This window comes from Triturus cristatus, chromosome 5_1 (genome assembly GCF_964204655.1).
Source record: "Triturus cristatus chromosome 5_1, aTriCri1.1, whole genome shotgun sequence".
In the NCBI taxonomy this organism is placed as follows: domain Eukaryota; kingdom Metazoa; phylum Chordata; class Amphibia; order Caudata; family Salamandridae; genus Triturus; species Triturus cristatus.
The window spans coordinates 521617784-521634141 of record NC_140587.1 but is presented as its reverse complement, the minus strand read 5'-3'; positions in this window follow the sequence as shown (position 1 = coordinate 521634141).

Genomic DNA, 16358 nt, shown 5'->3' with positions numbered 1-16358 from the left:
AATCAATAACATTAAAACAATATACATTGTTACACTTATACAGTTGGGAATTAAATCATGATAACTGAAGTGGTGGAAGGCAGCACCACCATCCCATAGCAATTTAGTTTATATACATTTATAAATGAAGATGTGAGTGAAGGGACCCCTCACCTCAGAAGAACCTAGTACTGGTAGTTGGTGCATCGTTCAGAAGCTCTGGTTCGTAGAAGCGAATCTTGCGTCTGTAATGCGAAAAAAGGAAATGGTGTGCGTTAGTATATTGCAACTTGCAAGCATTTCTCAGCCGTGCCAAAAAGTGTAGCATCTATGGATAAGCAATATGGACTAACAGTAACAGTAGTACACCAGTTCTTCCTAAAAAAGTGGCTTGTTAATGTTTGTTGACCGCCTGTACGCAGCGCGTAGACTAGACAGTAGCAGTGTGAGGCAGGTCATGTGGGCTCAAAGGTGTCTTAAGAAGCTGCAAGGTAAAGGTAACGTCACATGTGCATGGCTAGGGCTAATCAAGCAAATGCTACAATGATCATATAACTTAGTGTCTACTCTACTACTACCTGATTTGTACTAGTGATTTATGTTAGTATTAACTCATTTTTCAACCTTGCTACTGATCAATAGGGGGGAGGTGTATATGTTGCCTAATAAATGTGTAATGTTTTCTAGGCGCACTACCGACCACCATTGCTGGGGCCAGCGAAGGCGACGCAGAGGGCGAGGATGCGGCAGTTGCAGATAGCAACGGAGGGGGAGTGGCAGCACCAGTGGCAGGCGGTGGTAAGTTAGATTCATAATCTTTAACTATTGTTGAACTTGACAGCACACTCACTGCAAAGGTGTACTGTATGTATATGTATACTGTAAAGTTGTGAATTAGGGCCCCATTAGGATGGTGGGCGTATTGCCCCCGCCGGGCTGGCTGGAATTCACTGCCGTCACAGCAGGGGCAAACCTCCCGCCATCCCTGTAGAAAATATTCAGACATGTCTAGGCGGAAAAGGGTTCAATATGGCGGTGGTGTCTCTCTCACCACACCGGCAGCCTTATAATCTGCATTTTGGAATGCCTTTGCGTGGCGGCATTACCGTCCGCCACGGAAAGGCATGCACACATTGCAGAGTATGCTTGGGGGCCCCCATGGAGGGTACCTACCGATGCTATGGTACCCCCCCGACTTTCAAAGCAAAACGTGACAGGCTCCGTGCGAGGCCCGTCATGTTGTGCTTGGAAAAGCAGCACAACATTTTAGCATTGCTTTCAGCAAAGCCAACCAGAATTTAAATTTAAAATAACAGGGTGCGCCCGCCACTGTGCCGGGCGCATCATCCTAATTAATTGTCCCCACGGGACCCCCACCCTTTTTAGCAGTCGGATGGCGGGCGGACAAAGTCCGCCCGCTATCCGATGTCGTAAGTAAGTATGAGTTCTTGGGGACGTTTGAAGAGTGAACTAGAAGACTAGAATTCCCTTTAATTGGTATAGGACTAGGAGCCAGAGTATTGAGTAACCAATGGCCTCATCTATCTGATTTCATCTCCGCTTTGAAAGTTTTATGGAGAAGAGCACCTGGTGCACTGTTCAACTAAAAAGTGTAAGACAGGTGGAAGGAAGAAGGACGGGCGACATTTAAAATGTTATGTACTACTGTGCTTTATTTTATAGTGCTACTCTACCATGCCACTATGTGTATAAATAATTACCTTGTCCTACTGTTTTATTAAGACTATATTTTACAATTGTCTGGTTTTTTTCTTTTTGATACACAGCTACTCCGAAAATCAACCGGAAGGAGTTGGCCGCCAAGGCACGGCGCCGGAAGCTGGAGGCAATCCAGCAGGAATACCGGCGGCTGGTGGTCCTAGCCGAGGAGGAGGAGGAGAGTGCAGCAGCAATTCAAGCCTCCTCCAGTGCCCCGGGCCCCAGCCACCGCCCTCCAGCGGTACGGCGCCACCGTCTGGCGGCTGCCCGCCGCCACCGTGCCATCTCCGGTGCCCCCCCCCACTGTGGCTGCAACTGCCGCGGCCTTAGACGCCGCGTCGCCCATTTAGAGGACCAGATTCGTGTCCTCCTCCAGTCCCGCCCCACCAGTTAGTCCCTGTCACTGCCCCTTTTTTAATTCCTGTTCGTTCTTCACTCGTTTGGGCGTTCTCTATTTCTATGGACAGTCGTTGGGGTTAGGGAGGGGGGTGGGTCAGCTTTTGTGGGTTTAGTTTATTTGTTAGGGTCAATTAAATATATTTTTCTATGTTACATGCAATGTTGTTAATGTTTTGTAGGTGGGGTAACTGTTTTACATCACACTGTTTCTTTGCTGGTGCAGGCCGCCCATAGCGTGTGTTTGATTTCAATAATTTGCTGACTGTATAAGACACAAACAGATAGATGCGACACACCTCACTCATTGACTGGTCCTACTATGCATTCTTTGGAGTGGTGTTTGAAACTGACATCATTGACAACATGTTCATTATTGATTCTGCCTCCCCCAAACTTCTCTCTTACCGGTGCTTGATGTTTATGTCCAACTGTGGCACAGCACTGGCTGCATGGTGAAGATGGTTTCCTTTTTCATACATGCCATGATTGGGGTGGTGGTGGTAGTATAGTAGTAGTATACACTGGCAGGGTGGCAGCATTTCCAAAAAAAGAAAAGGAGATAGTCAATCGCCTTTGAGAGACTGTTAGAGGAGTAGTTGAATGAAGTACATCACAGAATTTACCGAGCAACAATTATATGCTCAAATATTTGACAAAAAAACTGAATGCTGGATATTATGAGGATAGCCTACTAGACAGAGTTACAAACTATAGTTTTGTCGACTTGGCTATGCCTACAGTCTAACAGTTAGTGCTGTATATGAGGAATGACAACAAACAAATCAAATCAATGCCGGCAATTCATGCTGAGGTATATGTTCCTTTGTTAAATAAAATAACCTGTGAAATATCCTACTCATGGGTGGGCAAGCAGAAGAAGATCATCGCTCTGCATTGAAATTGAAGTAGTGTTGCTTTCACCACATCCGCCCCAGCAAGTGTGTGATTAAGTATTGGTGTACATTTAATTTAGTTACACCTCGACAATAAGTCACACAGCCCGGGGGAAGAGGGTTAGGGTCCGTTGATTGGATGGGAAGGGGGATTTTGGGAAAGGTTTGACATAGAAAAACAGTATGCATACATAGACAAACAAACGACAATCATTGAAGACTACCATACCATATCCATTCCATATGTTAAGGTATAAAAAAGGAAATGCATGCATGATGAGACCCGGATTACATACACTTCTATTTCTTGTTCTGTTCCGGCCTTAATACTTTAACAGATAGCAAATAGAAATTTTAAATATTGGTAGTGAAGAATCGTAAACACAGAGCAAACGTAATGATGATTGATAATAACAACTCCAAGAACACACTGTTGTAAAGAATGTATACAAGATATTAATCAAATTATTTAAAAGAAGGGAAAAGTGGATACTGTTACTGTCTTATCCTGGTCAAAAATGTGGACTGGTTTTTTGCATCTCGGCATTCCTCTTGCTCCTCTCGTCCATCAATCTTGGGTGTGTCGCCTCACCACTCGCCACTGCCCGGCTGGAATAAAAAGGTGATTGATTGGTAAGGTAATTAATATGCATTGTAATGTTTTACAAAGTTTTGGACAAGGCCCGGCCTGTAATTTTAGATTGAAAACCAAAGGGGATATTCAGAAAGAAAGTGAAAACAAATGCACAAGTGATGGTGTAGTGCAACAAGAACACTTTCCGAGGTGGCATGTATGCATATGCATCATCTCTACTGTAGTCTGTTTCTAGCATAGACCTTCAACAGTAACAGGAGAGATCAGGCCCACAGTGCTTACCATTAGCACATCCTACGTTAACACTTTAGAGTCCTTTTTTTTTTTCTCTCAAAGAGTTGGACAAACGCAAAGCACATTATCCATTCCAGACATAGCATTTTACAGTTAAAGTTAGTAAAATCAATGCACTGCAGTCATCCCACCGCTACACTCTATTCAACTTCTACACAGACATTTGGGTGTGCTGTGGTTGTGGTTCACGTGTTTACCTTTAGGCTTTTCCGTTTTATGCCACTCATGAAACATCCTCCTGACTTCATCATCAGCTCTGATACTTCTACTGACTGAAGATCGGCCTGCAGTACAAGTGTAATTTTTAGAACACAACAAGAGTAGAAATATAAATATTACTGACTTGAGTCATTCTTTATTGTGTACAGAAAGATAGATTAACACTAGTACACTTTGACATCACTTTGTGCACAACAAACAACGCAAACACAAAGACCAATAGCTCAGAGTCAGGTGTCCAATGCATGCCATTAATTATCATCATTTATTACCTGTTACTTCTCATCTTAAGTTAACGGGCCGTCTCTTTCGCCATCATCATGACGGACGGTGCTGTTAAGTCACAGTCATTTGCATTGCGCAGATTGAGTGAGTCCCCTTCCTGTATTGAATTAAAAGCAATGTATCACCAAGATGCAGGAGAAGTACACATTTCTTGTTTGCCAGAAGAGGAAAATTAGTAATTACTAGTGTGTTCTGTAGAAAGTTGATTAGTGGCAGTGCACAATTACATCAATTCATGCGCAACACACCACAAAATCTACATCATTCAGTCTGCTATTCTGCGGCCAATGCATGGCATCAATCATTACCTGTTGCATCTCATCTCGTTAACGCTGCAGGCCGTCTCTTTCGCCATCATCATGATGGACGGTGCTGTTAAGTCACAGTCATTTGCATTGCGCAGATTGAGTGAGTCCCCTTCCTGTATTGAATTAAAAGCAATGTATCACCAAGATGCAGGAGAGAAGTACACATTTCTTGTTTGCCAGAAGGGGAAAATTAGTAATTACTAGTGTGTTCTGTAGAAAGTTGATTAGTGGCAGTGCACAATTACATCAATTCATGCGCAACACACCACAAAATCTACATCATTCAGTCTGCTATTCTGCGGCCAATGCATGGCATCAATCATTACCTGTTGCATCTCATCTCGTTAACGCTGCAGGCCGTCTCTTTCGCCATCATCATGATGGACGGTGCTGTTAAGTCACAGTCATTTGCATTGCGCAGATTGAGTGAGTCCCCTTCCTGTATTGAATTAAAAGCAATGTATCACCAAGATGCAGGAGAGAAGTACACATTTCTTGTTTGCCAGAAGGGGAAAATTAGTAATTACTAGTGTGTTCTGTAGAAAGTTGATTAGTGGCAGTGCACAATTACATCAATTCATGCGCAACACACCACAAAATCTACATCATTCAGTCTGCTATTCTGCGGCCAATGCATGGCATCAATCATTACCTGTTGCATCTCATCTCGTTAACGCTGCAGGCCGTCTCTTTCGCCATCATCATGATGGACGGTGCTGTTAAGTCACAGTCATTTGCATTGCGCAGATTGAGTGAGTCCCCTTCCTGTATTGAATTAAAAGCAATGTATCACCAAGATGCAGGAGAGAAGTACACATTTCTTGTTTGCCAGAAGAGGAAAATTAGTGTGTTCTGTAGAATGTTGATTAGTGGCAGTGCACAATTACATCAATTCATTCATGCGCAACACACACAACAAAATCTACATCACTCAGTCTGCTTTTCTGCGGACAATGCATGGCATCAATCATTACCTGTTGCATCTTATTTTCAGTTAATGGCCAGTCTCTCTCGGCTCTGAAGGAGGATAGCTATAGAAGTCATCAGATTCATGGTCCACTTGTTTTGGAAGGACGAGGAAAGTTTGAATTTGTTGTTACCATCATCCAATCATCATTCATGAGGGAAATGGAATTGACCAGGAGATGCAGTATGATCGAGCGGAGGAGCTGGATTCTGAGGACTGTAGTGTCAAATGGCAGACACCTGAAACTTGTATCTTAAATTAGAAGATTAGAAGACGGTGATAATGCATTGGTTGCGATTCACAAGTTTATAACCGGAACAACAGACACAAACAAAGGGGGAAAAAAGGGAGGAAGACAGTAAGTGCGAGCCTAATTGTTAGGGAAGTATAGCTCGTCCTCAAACTCTGGGGGATCTTCCAGTAGTAGGTAATCATCTGACACAATACTTCCGTCACCTGAGCCGCTGTCCTCATCTTCCTCTGTTGATTCATGCATTGTGTAATTCGGTGGTATGAAGTGCTGATTCATTTTGATCATTGTTAACCTCTCCACGTTTTTGGGAGATAGACTGGTCCTTCTCAAGGTTACAATGGAACCTGCAGCACTGAAAACACGTTCGGAAGAGACACTTGCGACAGGGCAAGCCAGATAGCTTATCGCCAGCCTGCTGAGCTGTGGCCATTCAGACCTTTTCCTATGCCAATACTGCACTGGGTTTTGATCAACGTACACCTCTGTTGGGTCGTCCAGATAGGCCTGGACCATCCGCTCAATGTTCAGGGTTGCTGCTGGTAAGCTTTTGTGCTGTTTTTTCTGTGCATCAGCACTGTGCTTAAGGCCCATCTTTACATACCAATCTGATAATGATTGTACTCGGCAGAATGATCCAGTTATTGTTTTTGTAGTCGATGGTGATGGTGAGTGTTGCGATTGTGAGCCAACCGCACTGCCCTCAGCCGACGAAGTTGCACTTGATTCTGCATGGCCTGCTTCAGTATCAGTACTTGTTGTGGGTTGATGTGGCGGGCTTTTAATTAGCAGCCCTTCGTTTTCAAACTTGATGGCTGCTTCAGCTATACAACTTTTGTAGCGGGCAACATCAGTGTCGGAAAAAGAACGGAATAGTCCTAATTTTGCACGTGGATCCAGAATTGTGGCACAAATGTAATGGTCTTGTGACAAAATTTTATTTTGTATCCTTACATTTTCTGATAAGCGCCTGGATAAGCTCTCCACCAAGTCATGGGCTTGCCTTCTGTCCTCTACACCTTTGTAGGATTCAGACACATTATTCAGCTCATGCTCTAGCATTTGCAACAATGGGATAGCTTGGCCCATTGTACAGTCCTCCTTGCTGACTTCACGTGTGAAGACCTCAAAAGGAGACAGCATCTCAGTCAGGCATTGAATTAGGGTCCATTGCTCCCTCTGAAGGGTCATGCCTTTAACACTAGCATCACTGCTTCTGTACCAGACATAATCATTGAGTGACCTGTGCGTTCGTACAGACGATCAAGCATGTAATACGTTGAGTTCCAACGTGTTGCCACCTCCTGGATGAGTGCCTTGACTGGCACCCTACGCTCACGTTGGAGGATCCTCAGCTGCTTCCGAGCTTTAAAAGAATGGCTGAAATGAGTGCATATTCTTCGGCAGATGGACAGTAAATTGCTTACTATGGGTTCTTTTTTCAGAAAGTCTTGCACTATAATGTTTATGCAGTGTGCCAAACACGGAACCCTGAAATAGGAACCAAGTTCCATGGCCTTAAGTACATTACTGCCATTGTCTGTGGCAACAAAACCAATACCAAGCCCTCTGGGCTGCAGCCATTCCAAAACCTTGGTGCGAAACTCTTCTAAAATGTTTTCAGCCGTATGAGATTTCTCCATGGCGAACATGGCTACAGTTGCATGTTTCCGAGTACCTTCAAAAATCGCAGCTGTGTCAACAACACCTCGTGCAGATAGTTGATCTTTAACCCCCACAAAAGAGATCCAGTGTGCAGTGATACACATGTAATCTGTGGCTTGGCAACTGGTCCACATGTCTGTTGTCAGGTGGATATTGTGCACAGCACTCTTCTGCAAAGCTTGTCCAACCAATTCCAGCACATCATGATGTAGTGCCGGGACAGCAATTCTTGCGAAATAGGACCGGCTTGGAACTTTCCATTTCGGGCAGATGGCAGACACAAATTCAAGGAAACCCACCCCTTCCACAAATGAAAAAGGAAGAAGGTCCAGCGCTAACATTTTAGCCAGCTTCGCATTGTACAATCGTGCCGTTGGGTGGTTGCGTTGGAACTGCCCCTCCAACCTAAACATGCTGTCAATGGTAGGCTGGCTTACTTTCCTTAGTGGTGCCATTAACCCACTAAGGCTCAACGACACAGATTGTCTCATTGAGGTACTCGCCGCCGGTCGCCTTGGTGTCTCACCCACACTCTGAGTATGGCTCTTACTGCGGTGCCACTCTGATGTTACTGAGGAGGATGTGGGCGTTACCACTGCAGTGACTGCACTACTGGAGACAGGGCTAGAAATGCCTCCCTGTTCTTCACCTGCCACCACAATAATATCGCTCCCTGATTCCTGACCAACTTCAAAGGGTTTAGTTTTCCTACTTTCTTTTAACTTAAGTAGGTGATCCTCCCACACAATAGTGTGGTGTATTCTGAGATGACTTGCTTGTCCTCCGGTACCATAGTTTGTACCAAGCTTACCACGCCGAACACCTTGCCGACAAATTGCGCATATAGCAATGTTCTCCTCCTTGGCGCTAACAGAAAAGAAGTCCCAAACTGGGGAGGAGAACTTTCTGGCACTGCTGGATGTGCCACTTTCAACACCAGATGAACTTGAGGGGGTCCTTGAAAATATGTGACCCTGTCCACCTACACTGTGACTTTTACTACCACTTCCTACTGAGGTGGTTGAGCTGGATGTAGGTCCCTGCCGGGCCTTGGAAAATATGGCAGCTGGAGGTAGTGGTGGTGTAACCTGTGTTGGTGAGATCCGTGCTGCATCCCGCTCAGTAGCTGCCTTTCTGGATAGGGTTAGAATGTCGGTCTCCAATCCCTTTGGGGCGGGAGTAATGTGCGTGATGACTGGCTCGTCTTCATCAACATCATCACCCCCCTCTTCTACATCTACCTCCATAACTCTAAGTTTTTCTGGGACCTTCCTTTTCAGAAGCAATGTCTTGTGGCGTACTTCACTCTCAGACCGAGCTGGTGGGACCCAAGTGTCATCACGATCATCAGAAGCGGGGCTTGAAGAAGAAGATGATGGACTAAGCCTCCTTTTCCTTGCTGGTGGTCTGGAAGACAATAGATGTTCTGAAACAGTGGTTTGACTTCGCTCCGCTTTGTCTGCAGGAAGCTCGATTTCCTGAAATGCCCCTACGTCAGGAGCAACAACTACTATGGTGGGCTGTTGTGGCGGCTGCTGCTGTTCTGGTTGCGGCGGCTGCTGCTGCTGTTCTGGTTGCGGCGGCTGCTGCTGCTGTTCTGGTTGCGGTGGCTGCTGCTGCTGGTCTGGTTGCGGCGGCTGCTGCTGTTCTGGTTGCGGCGGCTGCTGCTGCTGTTCTGGTTGCGGCGGCTGCTGCTGCTGTTCTGGTTGCGCCGGCTGCTGCTGCTGTTCTGGTTGCGCCGGCTGCTGCTGCTGTTCTGGTTGCGCCGGCTGCTGCTGCTGTTCTGGTTGCGGCGGCTGCTGCTGCTGTTCTGGTTGCGGCGGCTGCTGCTGCTGTTCTGGTTGCGGCGGCTGCTGCTGCTGTTCTTGTTGCGGCGGCTGCACACTGATCTGCTGAGTTTGCGCCTGCGTTGAACTTGATTGTGTACTACTTTGCGGTAATGACATTTCTTCAACATCGCTGCCCGTTAGTAGACTGGCTACCTCTGCGACAGTAAAGCCCTTGGGCCTAGGTTGGTGGGGTTGCTGGACCGCTGTGCTGCTCCCAGCTTGGTTCCCGGACAACGCTTTGGTGCCAAAAAAAACCTTGGCCGGCACACCACCAGTTGTGGTTAATGGCACTTCCTTTTTCTGTTCCTTCTTCTCACCAGCAACTTTCTTGGTACTGGACCTGGTACCTTTTTTTGGGGCCATCTTATTCCGACGTCAGGCAGGAGGCAGATGCACAACAAGTTCTGGTCACACGTGGGCGTGATGCGCAGCAGGACTTCTGTCTGGCTGGCAGTACAACGGGTAGCCAGGTGATGCCGATGACACCTCCTACTCTGTCTTTTGTGCACCTAAAAGCAAAGAAGACAGGAGAAGAACATCAGTGAAATGTTGCATTTGTTTTTGTGGTTCAGTTACTTAGTACTGTACTAGTGCAAACAAAAGATAGTCTAGCCATTTATGAATTTTTTTTAACTAGAGCTATGTTATACTACTAGTACTGTGTACAGCCACACTACACTCTCAGGAAGGTGATGTCTAAAAATTCAACAGATCACATAGAAAACACTTGATCAATAAAGCTGTGGCTACCTGCTCTGGTAGCAGTGGATGAAAGCAGGCCTGCTGGCAGACAAGGCCAGGCAGGCTTGCAGGCCTAGGCCTCAAAATGGCCACCAGCCACATGGCGAGCCCCAACAACATCAGCAAGGCCACCCCAAAAAACACACTTCCCCAACTCAATCCAATGCCATCCATGCCCTAAATGATGTCTAAATTCAACAGAGCACACAGAAAACAGTAGATTACTAAAGCTGTGGCTACCTGCTCTGGTAGCAGTGGATGAAAGCAGGCCTGTTGGCAGACAAGGCCAGGCAAGCTTGCAGGCCTAGGCCTCAAAATGGCCACCAGCCACATGGCGAGCCCCAACAACATCAGCAAGGCCACCCCAAAAAACACACTTCCCCAACTCAATCCAATGCCATCCATGCCCAAAATGATGTCTAAATTCAACAGAACACACAGAAAACAGTAGATTACTAAAGCTGTGGCTACCTGCTCTGGTAGCAGTGGATGAAAGCAGGCCTGTTGGCAGACAAGGCCAGGCAAGCTTGCAGGCCTAGGCCTCAAAATGGCCACCAGCCACATGGCGAGCCCCAACAACATCAGCAAGGCCACCCCAAAAAACACACTTCCCCAACTCAATCCAATGCCATCCATGCCCTAAATGATGTCTAAATTCAACAGAGCACACAGAAAACAGTAGATTACTAAAGCTGTGGCTACCTGCTCTGGTAGCAGTGGATGAAAGCAGGCCTGTTGGCAGACAAGGCCAGGCAAGCTTGCAGGCCTAGGCCTCAAAATGGCCACCAGCCACATGGCGAGCCCCAACAACATCAGCAAGGCCACCCCAAAAAACACACTTCCCCAACTCAATCCAATGCCATCCATGCCCTAAATGATGTCTAAATTCAACAGAGCACACAGAAAACAGTAGATTACTAAAGCTGTGGCTACCTGCTCTGGTAGCAGTGGATGAAAGCAGGCCTGTTGGCAGACAAGGCCAGGCAAGCTTGCAGGCCTAGGCCTCAAAATGGCCACCAGCCACATGGCGAGCCCCAACAACATCAGCAAGGCCACCCCAAAAAACACACTTCCCCAACTCAATCCAATGCCATCCATGCCCTAAATGATGTCTAAATTCAACAGAGCACACAGAAAACAGTAGATTACTAAAGCTGTGGCTACCTGCTCTGGTAGCAGTGGATGAAAGCAGGCCTGTTGGCAGACAAGGCCAGGCAAGCTTGCAGGCCTAGGCCTCAAAATGGCCACCAGCCACATGGCGAGCCCCAACAACATCAGCAAGGCCACCCCAAAAAACACACTTCCCCAACTCAATCCAATGCCATCCATGCCCAAAATGATGTCTAAATTCAACAGAACACACAGAAAACAGTAGATTACTAAAGCTGTGGCTACCTGCTCTGGTAGCAGTGGATGAAAGCAGGCCTGTTGGCAGACAAGGCCAGGCAAGCTTGCAGGCCTAGGCCTCAAAATGGCCACCAGCCACATGGCGAGCCCCAACAACATCAGCAAGGCCACCCCAAAAAACACACTTCCCCAACTCAATCCACTGCCATCCATGCCCAAAATGATGTCTAAATTCAACAGAGCACACAGAAAACAGTAGATTACTAAAGCTGTGGCTACCTGCTCTGGTAGCAGTGGATGAAAGCAGGCCTGTTGGCAGACAAGGCCAGGCAAGCTTGCAGGCCTAGGCCTCAAAATGGCCACCAGCCACATGGCGAGCCCCAACAACATCAGCAAGGCCACCCCAAAAAACACACTTCCCCAACTCAATCCAATGCCATCCATGCCCAAAATGATGTCTAAATTCAACAGAACACACAGAAAACAGTAGATTACTAAAGCTGTGGCTACCTGCTCTGGTAGCAGTGGATGAAAGCAGGCCTGTTGGCAGACAAGGCCAGGCAAGCTTGCAGGCCTAGGCCTCAAAATGGCCACCAGCCACATGGCGAGCCCCAACAACATCAGCAAGGCCACCCCAAAAAACACACTTCCCCAACTCAATCCAATGCCATCCATGCCCTAAATGATGTCTAAATTCAACAGAGCACACAGAAAACAGTAGATTACTAAAGCTGTGGCTACCTGCTCTGGTAGCAGTGGATGAAAGCAGGCCTGTTGGCAGACAAGGCCAGGCAAGCTTGCAGGCCTAGGCCTCAAAATGGCCACCAGCCACATGGCGAGCCCCAACAACATCAGCAAGGCCACCCCAAAAAACACACTTCCCCAACTCAATCCACTGCCATCCATGCCCAAAATGATGTCTAAATTCAACAGAGCACACAGAAAACAGTAGATTACTAAAGCTGTGGCTACCTGCTCTGGTAGCAGTGGATGAAAGCAGGCCTGTTGGCAGACAAGGCCAGGCAAGCTTGCAGGCCTAGGCCTCAAAAGTCAAAATGGCCACCAGCCACATGGCGAGCCCCAACAACATCAGCAAGGCCACCCCAAAATACACTCTTCCCCAACTCAATCCAATGCCATCCATGCCCTAAATGATGTCTAAATTCAACAGAGCACACAGAAAACAGTAGATTACTAAAGCTGTGGCTACCTGCTCTGGTAGCAGTGGATGAAAGCAGGCCTGCTGGCAGACAAGGCCAGGCAAGCTTGCAGGCCTAGGCCTCAAAATGGCCACCAGCCACATGTCCAGGCCCAACAACATCAGCAAGGCCACCCCAAAAAACACACTTCCCCAACTCAATCCAATGCCATCCATGCCCTAAATGTGATTGAAAATGAAATATATTCAAAAAACAAAAGGAACAGTTGCTTCATCATGCACACACACACCCATGAGGCCATGCCCATGGCTAGCTCGGGCCTACTACTACAACCCACAAAATTAAAATAAATAAAAAAAAAAAAAAGGAATGATGATAATTAATTATCAAAAATAAATTGTAGTTACACAACAACTGCAATGCCCACAATCAAACACAACAACCACTTACTTGTAAAATATCCTATTCCAAAAATCCTGAAATCCAATTGCAATGATGCAGCAGACAAAAAGAGTGATCTTTCCAGCTCCAAATCCAAAGGCAGAATGAACAGGAGATGGACAAAGCACTGGGAGGAGCCTGCTGGACAGGAACAGGAAGTTGGAGAATCTGTGTCACTTCCTCCCTCTCTCCACCTTGTAAAAAAAAAATGACTCCTGGAGTCCTTGCACAAAAAAGGAAAGCCAAATGTGAATGTAAGGAGTTCTTTTCATCCAAAATCAGTATTTGCAGATGGTTTCATGCTGCTAGAGCCGATATTCCTCTCCAAATTGTAAATTTTACATTGTTGAGTTCTCCAGCTTCACATTACTTCCGCCGGCGTGTCGAAAACGATATGATCGCGTTCTCTTCTTTGTCCCTGTCGCGTTGGATATGACGTGTTCGCGGTCTCTTTCTCCTGTTCGCGTTCGATTTCATGTGCCCGCGTCCTCATTCTCTGGCTCGCGATGTAGAATGACATGTTCGAGATCTCAATCTTCTCATACTCGCGCGGTGCATGATCGCGAGAAGAAAGACCTGATCGCGCGACAAATGACGTGATCGCGTGAAAAATGACTTGAATGCGGCCGCGAACTCTCGCGAGACAGCGCAAAATGGCTACCAAAATCCAACATCTCGTGGAGAACGCGACCGGGTCAAGAAAACTTGTCGGAGAACGCAGGGATTCAGGTAAGGCGATCGCGCGCGCGCGAGAATGTATTGTTTTACAGCGCGAGCAAGAAAAAAATTATCGCTAAGCTGCGGAATGCGGAAATTTTGACATTTTCGCGCTTTCCGCGGAACGCGAGAATGCCAAAATATCGCAATTTCCGCGAACGGAACGGAATTTTGGCCCAGGCCTAGTCACTATAAACTCACCTTATGAAATATGGAAAAAATATAAAAGGGGGGAAAAAAATTACCTTGTATGATTTTTGGCAGCATTGCGAATAGTGTAACACACTGCTCACCAGCTCTTATAACAACACTACAGTCCATGCAATATGGGGCCATTCTTGAAAACTTTGGAAACACATCAGTTGTAGTAGTCTGTACCACTGAAGGGTCTTTATGGCCAGAAATTGTTGCTGCTGCTACTGATGTAGATGGTCCTCCAGATTCCTTCTGCTTCATTGGCAGTTGGAGACTTTTTATATGATAAGTTTTAAGATGATATAACATGAACATCATCCCTTATGAGTCCAAAAAAAAGTCTCTAGCCAAAATCAACCACCTACTCACAATAAACTTCTGCAAAAGTGGATTCAAGAAGGAGGAGTCAGTGTATACTTCCTATTCATTTTACTGAATAGTATATTATCCTATGATATTCCTTACTTTTACGGTCATGTGATGTTTTCAGATTGTGCATTGCACTAGCTTGGCAACAGTTTTTAATTTTCCATGAGTTTGGGTAACAATGCGAAGTTTGATGGCTGTTTGGTAGCTATGTTCTATTTGTGAGTTCAAATGTTGAAGTATTTTTTGAAACAGTTCTTTTTTTATAAATGTGCTGTTAAAATAAAGTTAAACCAATATGTTACAAAATAGCTAGACTCAAACTTTGTGTAAAATATGTTTATATATATGTTTTTCACTTTGTCATTTGCATCCACGACTACTGATGTCAGTGGGACCTCTAGTGTTGCTGTGAAGAAGGAAAATGCATTTTTGATTTGGATATATAGTCAAATACAAAGGGGAAAGTTAAATTAGTATCTTACTAAATAGCTAAACTGAAACCTTATGTAAAATATGTATATATATGTGTTTTACACTTTGTTAGAGACACCTTGTATTCACAATCTTTCCTTGGCAATGGCACTCATAGAATCATATGCAATCATCAAGGACGTCCTTCCTCCACCACTTTGCAAATGTGCCTCCTGGCATAGTACTAGTTGGGGGATGAGAGTCCCCTTGGCAATTGCGGGTATTTTGGGGCCAGCTATCCCTCTTGTTACCTCCAGCAAGTCCCACACAGTCAGTTTGCTAACAGGTCTTTGGAGGCCATGCCTCCTTTCTGCACCACTCTGAAAATGCATCTCCTCACACACTACTGGTTGGGGGATAAGGTTCTCTTGAATGCTAAAGGACCTTGGGCACCAAGAAGCCCTCCTGTTACTTTCTGTAAGTCCTTCCTGAGAGCTGGTCAGAGGCCCGCCCCCTTTCCACACCAGTCTACAAACACCATTGCTACTTAAAAAAACATGAAAATTCACTGAAAAAAATCAAAGGTTACAGGTAAGCTATAGTTAGGAATTAGCATTTTAAAAACCTTGGAAATTCACTGTAAAACCCAAAGGTTACAGGGCTGTTATAGTTAGGAAATATTATTTAAAAACCTTAGATATTCATTGAGAAAAAGGTTACAGGGACGTTAAAGTTAGGCTGATATTTCACTCATACAAAACCTGAGAAATTCCGTAGTTATAGTTAGCTGAGCTAACTATAACAGGAACCCCCGCAATGCACTGCTTATTACCTCACATATTACATCACTCATGACATGGTCAGTGACATCACTGATAACATCACAGATGATATCTCAAATGAAATCACTCATGATATCATCCAGTGACTGTGAGTGTTTCTAAAAATTTATGAGTGTTAAATATATACACCAAGGTGTATTGATGAATCAGTGGATGTATGAGTGCCTGCAAATTATGATTTAGAGGGTGTGTGACTGACTGTATAAGTGAGTGATTAGGTGTCTCAGTGAATGTATGCGTCACTGACTAGGTTATCTGAATAGCTGTATCAGTCTGTCAGTTGGTGTCAAAGTGACTGTGTGGGTTGGTGAGTGGGTACATGTGTGGGTGTATGTGTGATTGATCGTTTGTCTGAGTATCTGTATGGGTGTATGAGTGTCTGTTTGGGTGGGTGAGAGGGTGTGTGATTGCCTGAATGGATGAGTGAGTGCATGAGTCAGTGGTTGTATGGGTTAGTGAGTACAAGAGAATAAGTGACTGAGGGCCTCATGTAGGTAGCTAAATTCCGGTCGGTAACGGCCGAAAATCGGTAAATATCCCGTTACCGACCGGTATTTAGCCAATTGAGATGTAGGTGGCTGATTTATGGATTCGGTATTTACCGAATCGGAATTTTAAGAAATCGGTAAAATACCGATTCGGTAAATACCGAATCCAGAAATGCAATGTAGGGGGCACTCAAGTGAGTGCATTATTGGTGTCTGGATTCGTTATTTACCACCAACTACAAGTT